The 11,975-nt window shown below is 35.5% G+C and overlaps 1 protein-coding gene across 2 annotated transcripts in view; it reads right to left on the reverse strand.

The window, feature by feature from the left end:
• The window catches only part of LOC122807628 (t-SNARE domain-containing protein 1-like), a 607,102-nt gene extending 601,590 nt beyond the window's left edge, over positions 1 to 5,512 (reverse strand). For both annotated transcript variants that reach the window (XM_044078556.1, XM_044078546.1), the window contains exon 1: positions 5,403 to 5,512. The gene's annotated coding sequence lies outside the window, so the exon portion shown is untranslated. The remainder of the gene's footprint in view (positions 1 to 5,402) is intronic.
• Between the last annotated feature and the right edge of the window lie 6,463 nt (positions 5,513 to 11,975).

Below are 11,975 nucleotides of genomic sequence, written 5' to 3' on the forward strand. Positions count from 1 at the left end.
GTCAGACAAAGTATATTTCTCTTAAGTATCTGTATCTTTACTTCTTTCAAAAAAATACTTTAAAGTATCTGTTTTTATTAAAAATATGATTAATATCATGATTTCCTTGCACAATTTTCCAATTATTAATAACAGTTTTAATAGTTTTCATATCTAGGTAAATGAAAATTGTAATAAAAATTTTTATTCAAATCTTCAGTTTCAACTTTTCATATAAAACCATGGTTTAATGGTTTAATATGGGAAAAAAATTGTATCTATTATAATCAACCTCTTCTGTAATATTATTAATAATATCTTCTGGATAAGTATGTTCTAAAAACATCCTTTTTAGTTTGTAACTTTCCATCTTAAAAAAACTCATCTTTACTAATAATTCTTGACTGCCTGATAAATTGACCTCTGACAATATTTAACTTCATAACTTTTGGATGCTAGCTAAAAAAATCTAAATAGTTGTTACTAAATGTCTTCTTTCTGAAAAAAGTTGAATGAAAACAAAATCTTTTTTGTCTGGGGTGATTTCAAGATGCAAACGTGAATACTTTCACCCTTATCAACATGGGGAAATTCAAATCTTATACTCTTGTTGACTTCCATTAAAAATATTTTCAATTCATCTACTGTGCCTCTCCAAATAAAAAAAAACATCTTTATAAATTTTCTGTATCAAGATGTAAATTTAAAACCATCCAATTTCATTAAAGTTTCTTTTTCCCAGCAACTAAGAACCAAACTGGCATATGCTGCTGCCATTTTCATCCACAGCAATGCCTTGCATTTGCTGGTACATTTTATCATTAAAACCGAAAACAAATTATTAGAGCAATTTGTAACAGAATACATATAGTATTCATTTTATCGTATTCAGTATATTTGCTTAAATATTCCCTACAAAATCAACTCCTTTACTATGAATAATACTTGTATATAGTGACTTGATGTCTAGTTCTATTGGAAGAATCTGCTTACCCTGCTTGACATCCCATCTTCCCTTCCCAGATAAAATCATTCAGCTCTTTATTAATTGCTATGCACAACTTGTCCTCTGGATAATACAAATATGCCTGACCTGTGTGTAAGACTAAAGGGACTAAAAATGTTAACTGCTTGTATCTTACTGTCAATATCCATATAATAGAGCTTCCATTTTCTCAGTTTTTGTATTATCTTTAGTTTAGTCTCTTCCCACATATCCTTAGCTACCACACCAAAATCATTTTTAATCCATATTCCTAAATACTTCAGTTTATTGCATCGCCATAAATATGGATATTGCTGAACTAATTGATTGAGGCCTGTGCCTGACCATTAAAACATCAGCTGGGAAACAGGATATAAACATAAATCGTTTAAAAGCATCCAAGAATCCTTAATAAAAAATCAGTCTTTTGCACAATGAGATTAAGAATACCCTCTAAATATTCTGAAATTATCTCTGTTTTAGTTCTATGTGAAGACACTATTGGTGAAAAGGGAGGATCATGTTCATTTTTATGCAATGTGGGAATTCCAAACATTTTACCTATACTGGGATGTTTTACAAACATATATTTATATTCATCAAATGTAAGAAACCCTTGAAATAAACCCCTGATCAAGTAAATTGAATAAAATATATCAATTTTCCTATATTTTTATTAAAATACAAAGTTTTAACAGAAAAAGAATTTAACATAATTCATCCATTAAATGTTTGTTCAATGTATTTGACTTGGTCCATTATAACAATACCAGTGCCTTTGTCAGCTTTCATAATACATATTTTTCTGTTGTTACTCATTTCAATTAAAGCATTTTTCTCATCAGTGGACATGCTAAACCATTTATATTCAGTTTTATTAACTAATAAAAGACTGAATGTCTTTATCACATGCTCACACAAAGGCATCTAAAGTAGAAACCAAGGAAGGGATGTAATTACTTTTCCTTTTAAGAAAAAGATTTACCTTGACCACATATCTGCTTCACTTCACTTAAGGCATAACTTAATTTAACTTTCCTTGTAAATAATCTAACAACAATCAATACAGCTACTAAATTGGCTCTCTGAGTAGGAATAAATGTCACTTCTTTACATAAAATATTAATATGTGGTAAAGAAAGTTCATAATTGCTAAAGTTAAAAATCTGACAACTGTTAATAAAATGTCCTTTCTTTTTATAACACAGTGTCGATTTCTTCCTTGACTCCTGCCTCACCCTCTTCATCTGAAAAGCCTGTTCTTGCCTCTTCCATTTCTTGGTTGCGGGTTAAAAAATGTGTAATACGGGTTTGGTTTCCATTTATCATCATTAGGTAGAATTTTGCCCATCAGCAATCACTTCTCTCTCTCATTTTCAAGACTGTGACCACTAAATTGATTAAAATGATTATTGTTATTATTATTGTATAAAGATGGAAAATCAATGAGACCAAATATTGTGTAATTACAGTTGTTAACTAAAGCATCACCCGTATTGACAAATTTGTTAAAATTACTGGTTCCATTAGATGCCGGACTGTTTATAAGGATGTAAGCAATTCCTTTCTCATAAAAACTGGTGACTCTAGCTATTTTTTTTTTTCTTTTTCTGTTCAAAGTGGATACATGCTGGTAATTTTTTGCTGAAATACTGTCCCATAAAAATTTAAGAGAGTCAAAAAAATGGGGGTCGCTTGATAAAAACATTTAGGCCTCATATCTCTTTACTAATTATCCATCTTATTCTTATTATAACCCACCAGTATCTTTAAGACTTGTAAACCAGCTTCATTATACACCTTAATTAAATCTGTTCATTTTTGGATATCCCATTGGAAAATTTATATACTCTTAAACCAAGAGGAACAATCTCTAACTGAATACATTTCCCCAAATAATAAATATCTTATCCAATATTCTTAAAAGTCATAATAAGTCTTTCAAGTTTAACAGGTAGAAATGGAATCCCCTGTACTTCGAGTGTGGACTGATGTAGAATTTCTGCATCGACATCTGGTTTCAGCAAATGTGTTAACATAATTTTTCAAAAGCAACTGTTCCATGGGCTAGCAGGAAGTGATGTCATCAACCAAGGTAACATCAGAACCACTTGGTGTAGAAACTCCAATTTCGAAATTTCCCATCTGCGAGGCCGCATTTTCAAAACATCGTACTGTAGCTTGTGCCTTTCCAACCGCTTCCAAAAAGGACTTAACTTTCAACATTTCATTAGGTATACTGTAGGTAGATATATCCAAGAAACTTGGGTTATCACTGCAGCTGATGACCCGTCCTTGTTCTTCCATATTAAATCGGAAACTTTAAAACTCAAAATTAACACCAAAACCACAAGAAGATTCAAAAAACTATAAAAACATCACCACTTATTCAAATATGGGAAAAACAACTCTGCCAGTCATAATTCTTAGCACTTTCGTTCTTTATTGACAGACCTTCATCAGAAACAACCTCTCCTATCTCAGCACAACAGTTAAATATAGGTACCTGCTTCTTTTGGGTGTTACCTTTAGGAGTCGCCATAGAGGATCATCTGTTTCCATTTCTGCCTGTCCTCTGCATCTTGTTCTGTCACACCAAACACCTGCATGTCCTCTCTCATCATATCCATAAACCTTATCTTATGCCTTCCTCTTTTCCTCTTACCTAGCAGCTCCATCCTTACTATCCTTTTCCCAATATACCCTGCAACCCTCCTCAGCACATGTCCAAACCAACACAATCTTGCCTCTCTGGCTTGGTCTCTAAACCGTCCAGACTGGGCTGACCCTCTAATATACTTATTCCTAATCCTTTCCACCCTCGTCACACCCAGTGCAAATCTTAACATCTTTAACTCTGCCATGTCGAGCTCTGACTCCTGCCTTTTTGTCAATGCCACTGTCTCCAACCCATTTAACATAGCTGGTCGACCTTCCCTTTCAGTCTTACTGGTACTAGTCTGTCACAAATCACTCCTGACACTTCTCCACCCTGCTTGTACTCCCTTCTTCACCTCTCTTCTACACTCGCCATTACTCTGAACTGTTGATCCCAAGTAGGTACCTATTATAATATATATATTATATGTGTGTGTGTGTGTGTGTGTGTATATATATATATATATATATATATATGTGTGTGTGTGTGTATATATATATATATATGTGTGTGTGTGTGTGTGTGTGTTCGTGTGCCTGTACACATATACATACACACACGTGTATTCCCTCTAAAATGCTTGCTCACGTGATGGGAATGACAGTATTTACATAAAGTTGACATGTTCGCAGCATGGCTCTAAACCGCTTTCCTCTTGTGTTAGGAGGAAATCCTGAAATAATCATGGACAATCGGCAACACTCTTTAAAAATATTACTATTATTAACTCAAGCTGACAGACTAAGACAATGTGAATCGACGTGCATAACGTAAATAAGTCTAGCTCCAATTATTGCTCTTATATATTAGGTAATCCACTGCCCTTTCTCCCCCAATCCGTCAGTTTTATGAGGAGCACAGAAACACTTTGAGCCAAAACCGGAGACCCTTGATGGCTATGGCTAGCAGTTATGCAAATATAGTCCTACTAAATCAGCAACTAGTTTTCTAATAGTTAACCGACGCGTCGTGTACAGATGCACGCAACGCGCACACGGGTTCAGTTTACCTACATATAAATGTTCACAACTGAGATTTTTTCATGATAAAAATAGCTAACATGCATCTACGAAACATCATTCTGCCATGCATTAAATTAGATGTCTAGTCATGCTTCTGTTTTACAGTGTTAGATAAGGAATACCGTTTTGCACAAATGCAGTTCATGCCTCAAGGGTCATGATAAATAAAACTATAAGAGAGCAGTTGCAACACTAACTCTGGTAGAAACAATTTGTGAGAACCTTGTATTCTCAGCGCAAACTAGCTAATCTGCACTTTTTCGTTAACAGCAGGCGAATAATTATAACGTGGTACTCAAACACGGCTCCTTGCCCAGCAACACAAATCAGGGGTACAGTTTACGTAAATAACTTCACATTAACCGATCAAAAACAACTGCACTTGCTCTGATCTGACAACCTCTCCAATCCAATCTAAACACTGAACCTATAGTGGGAGGGGAGCGGTATTGTTAACGAGCTCCTGCCGACTTTATCATGCTAATACGCAGTTGACAGTAAAGCATAAACACCGGAATTAAACGGCAAGTCAGGGGTGGGTAGCTCTGTCAAAACCTTTAGTTCTAACATTATAAAAGGGGAAAACATGTCAGAGTAAGATCGCTAAGGCGAATAATGATAGTAGCATAAATGTTGTCAGTGCTCAATTTACAACTGTAAACCATTTCAATACTTATTAAAATATCTTAACTTATTAAAATATATCTACGGATTTATGAGTATATAAAAAAAAGAGTTTCAGACCAATTCTACTTACTAATCTGCAAAGAAATGTTTAGGTTCTTAAATACCGACATCCGAGTGCCCACAATCCTTTGCTAACACCACCAAGATTTTGGGGTTTTCACGAGTGTCTCTGTCTGGAGGAATTAAAGAAGTAGCCCTTTGTTCTAAATAAGAATACAGTTAAAAATGTCAGTGTTCAAATACGTTCTCAGTAGGCTTTGTTAGCAAGGACGTGTTTTATAAGCTGACAGTAACACTTTCAAGAATATATATTTACTTAAAATTATTATTAACTTGTTTTTAGTGGAAGCATTTATTTCAATGAGCCAGTATCATTAAAATAAACATTTATAGAAAGGAGCATGGATTGTTATGTTGCAACAGATTCATACGAAAAAGTACTTACTAATCGCTCTCAACCTTCCATCTCCAGGTGAGGAACACTCGCCTTCATAATGTGGAACAAATGGGCAAAATGTTGAACACATACTAATGGTTACTAACAACTTCAAATAAGATGGTTAAAATATGCTGGTTTTATTTATAAATAAGATCCTTTAATGAATTAATATGATTAATTTCTGTTTACCATGGATTTCACTTAAAAAAATTCCTAACACAATGTGTGACAGACTCTTTCAATGTGGAACTTTGAGGAACTTCGAGGAACATGAAGTTTTTAAGACCCCAAATGAGGTACGTTCCACGTAATGAGGTACACTTGAGAGGTATGCCAACGAATTAGGGACAGATCTCTCAACAAAATCGGGGACAAATTCAGACACAGTCTTGGACACTTAAAATATTAGTATTATAAAGTTGATAGTCAAAATAAGAAAATGTGAATTAACATGTTTTTCTGTAGTAAAAGAAGTCAACATTTTTAGGCGAGATTAAGAGAGGCAAAGCTAAATTTTAAGTCAAAATTAGGGACAGTTGAGAGGTATGTGTACTAGAATCAGAAACAACCTACACTACCTGCTATCTCCCCTAAACTGTTTTTGAGATTACTGAGTGCATGCTCAATGCATTGTTTTTTTTTTGTTTGTTTTATTTTGTTTTGTGTTTTTGTATCGTGATCAGTCATTCATTTCAATTCCGTTTGTAAGGGGTGAGATACCCTAACCGTTCTTGGCTAGTTTTAGAAAGCATAGTATGGTTAAGGGGGAATCATCTCCCCCTTGCCAACAGAATTATTTTTTTTTCAAAAAACTTTTTATTGAATTATTAATATATGCATATTTACAATACAACAAGAACACAATAACCAAAATGAACATTGGATATAAGAGCATGGGGTTGTCAACAGAATTATTGAGAAACACTGTATAGAATCTTCAAGCATACTTCTCATATCTTAGGTGTATATTAGGATGACGATCACTGGGGCCTTTATAAGCCTAGCCATGGACCTAAATATATCTCATGAGTTATTTTGCCTTAGAAGTTATTTTAGGAGGTGTATATTATTTACGGCGCAACCTAATGCCTTCCTCTGCCCATCAGAGACATAGGTGTTGGGCCAGGGGTCGGGTGAATTTCTGATTTACCATTCACTGGTCCACATTGTGCTTGAATAGGATTAGGGAAGGGTTGTGCTTCACATGGATGGGGAGTGCATATCAGAGAATGGGGATTCTCTAAGTTACATACTTGTTTATCCATCATGTCCTATTTAAGTCACAAGCAAATTTAAATCCTTAGATCTAGTAGCTGTGTGCTGTTCATTTTGCAAATATATGAAATGTCCATCAGAGCAGGATCCAAGGATGCCTTATATGCCAGGCATAAATAGTTTCTCAGCAGTTAAGAACTGGAAGGATGATCTTTAAAAAAATGGAAGAAGCAAATTACATGGAAATAAATAGAATTTGTGGAAACAATACATGAAGAATAATGTTCTGGAGGAAGAGGAGGAGAGAGGTTTAAGGGAAGCCAGTTATTCACCAATTTATGGAATCTTAGACCAATAATAGTTTCAAGAAAAGAAAGATATGTGATGTATGATATATGTAAGTGGGAAAATGTTAATATGATTTGTTTTCTTTTCTTTTCGTGAATGTTAGTGCTTGCCTATGTCTTAAAATATTGTGTTTATGCCTTATATACTTTTTGTGAAGAACCTCTGAGGTCATTCCAGTTGTTGCATGTACCTGGTCAGGTACATACTGAAGGGGGCATTATATTCAATGATGGCTGAGTAAAGTGGCACAGTGAATTCCCTGGACCTAGATGCCATTCCCTTACTTATAAGCTGAGTGAAATAGAATGATTTTCTTACCATCTTAGACACATGTTGGTTGAAAGCCAGTGTACTATCTACACGATTTCCCAAATTTCCAGTTACTATATCTAACTTTAAGGGTGTTTTATCAATGAGGTAGTTTTCTTTGGGGGCCGATTTTCCAAAAGGTACTATTATGCATTTGTTGGCAATGAGTTTTAAGCAGTGACTTTGGCACCAGTCATTTGTCTGTGCTAGACCTTCTTGTAAGATGTTGGTATTATGGAGGGTTTCTATGATTGCTCATAGCTTGCAGTCATCTGCAAACTTAGTAAGCCAGATGCCTTTGACATTGGCCTTGACTTCCAAAAATTGATGCCAAAGAGGAGTGAACACAGCACAGAGCCCTGAGGGACTCCACTGGTGACCGTCCGCTTTGTGGAGGTGGTCTCTTCAATCCTAACTTCCCAGGTCCTGTCTGTGACCCAGATGGCTATCCAGCAAGTTGCATAGGGGTTTATGCCCAATTCCATGAGTTTATTTACAATGCCTGAATGGGGTATTTTATCAAATAGCTATGTCAAGATAGGCAGCATGCATCGTTTTGCCGTCATCCATTGCATGGATGACCTCACAACAATACACCATATTTAGTAGGCATGATCTGCCTTTGATGAAACCAAACTGGGTTGGGTGCAATATCTGAAGGTTTCCTATGTCATTGTTAATCATTTCCATGATAATTATTTCCTATGACTTTGCATATGAGACTAATTAGACTAGTCATAGGATCATAGGAGATTACTAGGCTATTAACCTGGAAGTCATTTAAAGCCTAACTGTTTCATCCCAATGTAATACCATAGAAATGCTAGTCAATACTCAAGACTGAACTTAGTGATGACTGCCCATGTCCAGGAGAGCTGTGGGTGCTATCCCTGGCAAGAATTTATAGTACACAAAGTCCAAAAGGATGGTGCAATTGGTGCTCTGAAAAGAACTAAATAACCAAAAAAAAACACCAATGTTACGAGTCCTCAGTAAAATTTAATTAAATATTGTTAAGCGCTTTCATCAACAAGTATGACTTCTTCAGAACAAGAAACAATCAAACATAACAAGTTTAAATACACAAAACCATAATATTCATGAGCTGAGAACTCCTTTTTGAAAATATTGGGTAGATTTGAACCAATGGCTGACTGGTTTTGTGTATATAAACTTGTTATGTTTGATTGTTTCTTGTTCTGAAGAAGTCATACTTGTTGATGAAAGCTCTTAACAATATTTCATTAAATTTTACTGAGGACTCGCAACATTGGTGTTTTTTTTGGTTATTAAGAATTTATAGTACCCCATCCACTCGTCCAGTTTCCTGTTTAACAGTGTCATAAAGGTGCTCTGTCTCACATGAATTGGTAGCTTGTTCCAAAGATGCAGCAGTCGCTGGGAGATAAATCTGTCCCTCCAACATGTCCTATTTAAGTCGCAGGCCATATTTAGGTCCCTGGAATGGGTAGCACTAGTCTTGTTTGATTCATGGATATGCAGCAACTTCATAACGTTTTGGTCTTGGATTGCTCTGTAGGCCAGGCATAAATCTCCCCTAAGAAGTGTATACGATATGGAGTTTAGCGACAGGGACTTTAGTCAGTCTGTGTAAGGCATATGCTGGAGCCCCTTGATCTTCTTTGTTAGAAACCTCTGAGGTCTTTATAATTCTTGTAGGTGCTTAGTATGGTACATGTCAAATGGGGCGTTATACTCAATTATGGGCCGGATAAGTACCGTATATGGGGGGGGGGTTATAACTTCTTTTGCTCTTAAGGCAATGTCTTTACTATTCAAGTGTGCTACATAGAAAGCTTTCCTTACTACAGTGGACATATGGTGGTCAAAGTTAGGGTCGCAGTCAACTTGTGATCCTATGTCCCTGTCCTGTTGAGGGTTGAGCTGTTTAATTAAGGTGAGAAGTGCAGATCAGAATGGCTGCAGATGGTTAAGCAGCTCCCTGAAACTACACAGGCAAACTTATAAATAAAAGTGCATGAAAATGATGATAAAAAGGAGCTCAGCTTCATACTTAAACTAAATGTTCGTCCATACCTAGGGGAAGCCTAATTGGATCCATTACATGAATCCAGTCAGTGTTTAGTCCTCTTCATGGCAAACAAAACCAATTCATACCAGGTATGCAAAGGAGTGGAAAACAAAAGTACAAGGCCAAGGTGGTCACTATTAAAAAAAAAGGCGTGGTAAGGTCTGATATGTACCCATCTTCACTGGTGGTTTTGCCAGACGTATCTCACGAAGCAGAAAGAAGATGCATTAACATTAAAGAATGAAGAACTCATTGCTGCCAGCTTGAACATAGCACTTCAAAAAAAAAAAACTTACCCTTCCTTCCCGCAGGGACAATCCTACATCCCCATGATGAAACAGTCCTTCATTAATTGAAGATGAGCAGTGGAACACATTAAACTTATTATGGGAACTTTTAAGCAACTATTTGTAACCACTAGATAATAAATGTATTTCTATTAATGTAGCTGTGGAATTCATTGAGAAGATGGATGAAATGAACATGAGAACAGGGAAGTAGAACACTTACCATCACTACTGGAGGATAACTTCAGATCACTCACCAATATGTCAACAGAAGCATACTGATCTAGAAACAAGATATTGATGGAACAACATACTAATATGTGACATCAAGAGGAAATCCAACAGAAATAGCTGGCCATGGTAGTGCAATACATCCTAGATGCAGCAGTGGGCTTGAGCTCTTTAAACCTAAATTACCATGTAGAAGGAGGAACCTTACTGGACCTGCTCCAAAAGTCAGCCCACTGCAACCAGTATAAAATCTGGCTACTAAGCCATGCAGAGCTGTTTTACATAATCCAAAATCCCAAGATGAATCAGAAAATCCAATGGAAAGAAAAAACTCTTACAACTGCAGCAGATCTACCATCACAATCCAACAAAATGCATCACTTGTGAGACAGCTCATATTCAACAGCATTGCATTTAGGATGGCCTTCAAACACAGTGCACTGAGACTATAGTTACCAGGGTCTGTGGCTGAGCCACCCTTGTGTCACAACATTACAATAACTGTTTTTTATGTATTGTATTGTGTGAGTTAGAGATAAATAGGTCAGGGCAAAATATAATAGGTTCATGACTGGTTAAAACCCCTGACCCATATGGTTTCACAGTATTGTTTTATAAGACTATTAATCACAAGATTGGCCAAATACTGTTTGCATTTCTTAATCACATTCAAGAATACGGGAGTCATGATTTACATTTAAATGAGTCCACGATTATTTTCATATTGAAACCCAAAAACAAATCCTTCCTTATTTATAAATTATAGCTACATTTCCCTTGTAAACCTAGATAGGAAGATATTAACAGCAGTTCTTCCAAGTAGATTCAAAAATCTTGCAGTAAACCCTATCTCCAGATTTTATTTGTGATTTATGGTCAACACACAAACACAAGATAGTAAATATGCCCTATGGCACATAACATGCTATAACAAACAAAGGGACAACAATGAGCAAGTGCTCACATCATATGTATCTAACTAATTTCATAAGATTGTTTATTTTGTTTATTTAACATCCTATTTATACTGATGCTGCTAGGAATATTTAACTTTTCCAACATGTTCATTTTTTTCATCATTATATGTTTTATTTTTTTAAAACAAGAACCATCTGTATTAAATTATCACATATGACATAGGCAATCTTACATTTATATAAATGAAAACAAACCATCCTGACAGAATTCTAGTTGCAAATATTATACATTACATAGCAGGATGACAGAATTGTTGTTGCAAACATTATACGTCACTTGTAATAAATCCAGTCGTCAGTCAAACATTACATTGCTCATTCAAATTCTGCCTTCTTTTAAACCTTGTTCATCATCTGCATGTATTGTTCCCACGTCTCATTTTTTAACCTATGTAATTTGCTCTTACCCTTTTCTAAAGATCCCAATTCCAGTTATTTTAACTCTGTTACTATAGTCACCACTTCGAGTAAAGTTGGTTTAAATGTGATTTCCATTTTCTAGTAAATGCTTTTTGGCAGCCACCATAATTAGAATCAGTAAGGTCTTACTATGTCTAGGCAATTCTGATTTTGAATCCTAGCTCAAAAAATAATTTCCTTAGTTACACCAATTTGCTCACCCAGTATCTCTGACAAAGAAGTCTGCAGGGAATCTTTAAAGTCTGCCAACTCATTACACTCCCAGAAAATATGTTCCCAGTTACATCTTTCTTCCCTATCACATGTCCAACATTTGCTGTCTACCTGAGGAAAAATTCTTTGGAGTCCACTTGGGGTATAAAAA

The sequence above is a fragment of the Protopterus annectens genome, chromosome 1.part1 (genome assembly GCF_019279795.1).
Source record: "Protopterus annectens isolate FY-2018-M chromosome 1.part1, PAN1.0, whole genome shotgun sequence".
In the NCBI taxonomy this organism is placed as follows: domain Eukaryota; kingdom Metazoa; phylum Chordata; order Ceratodontiformes; family Protopteridae; genus Protopterus; species Protopterus annectens.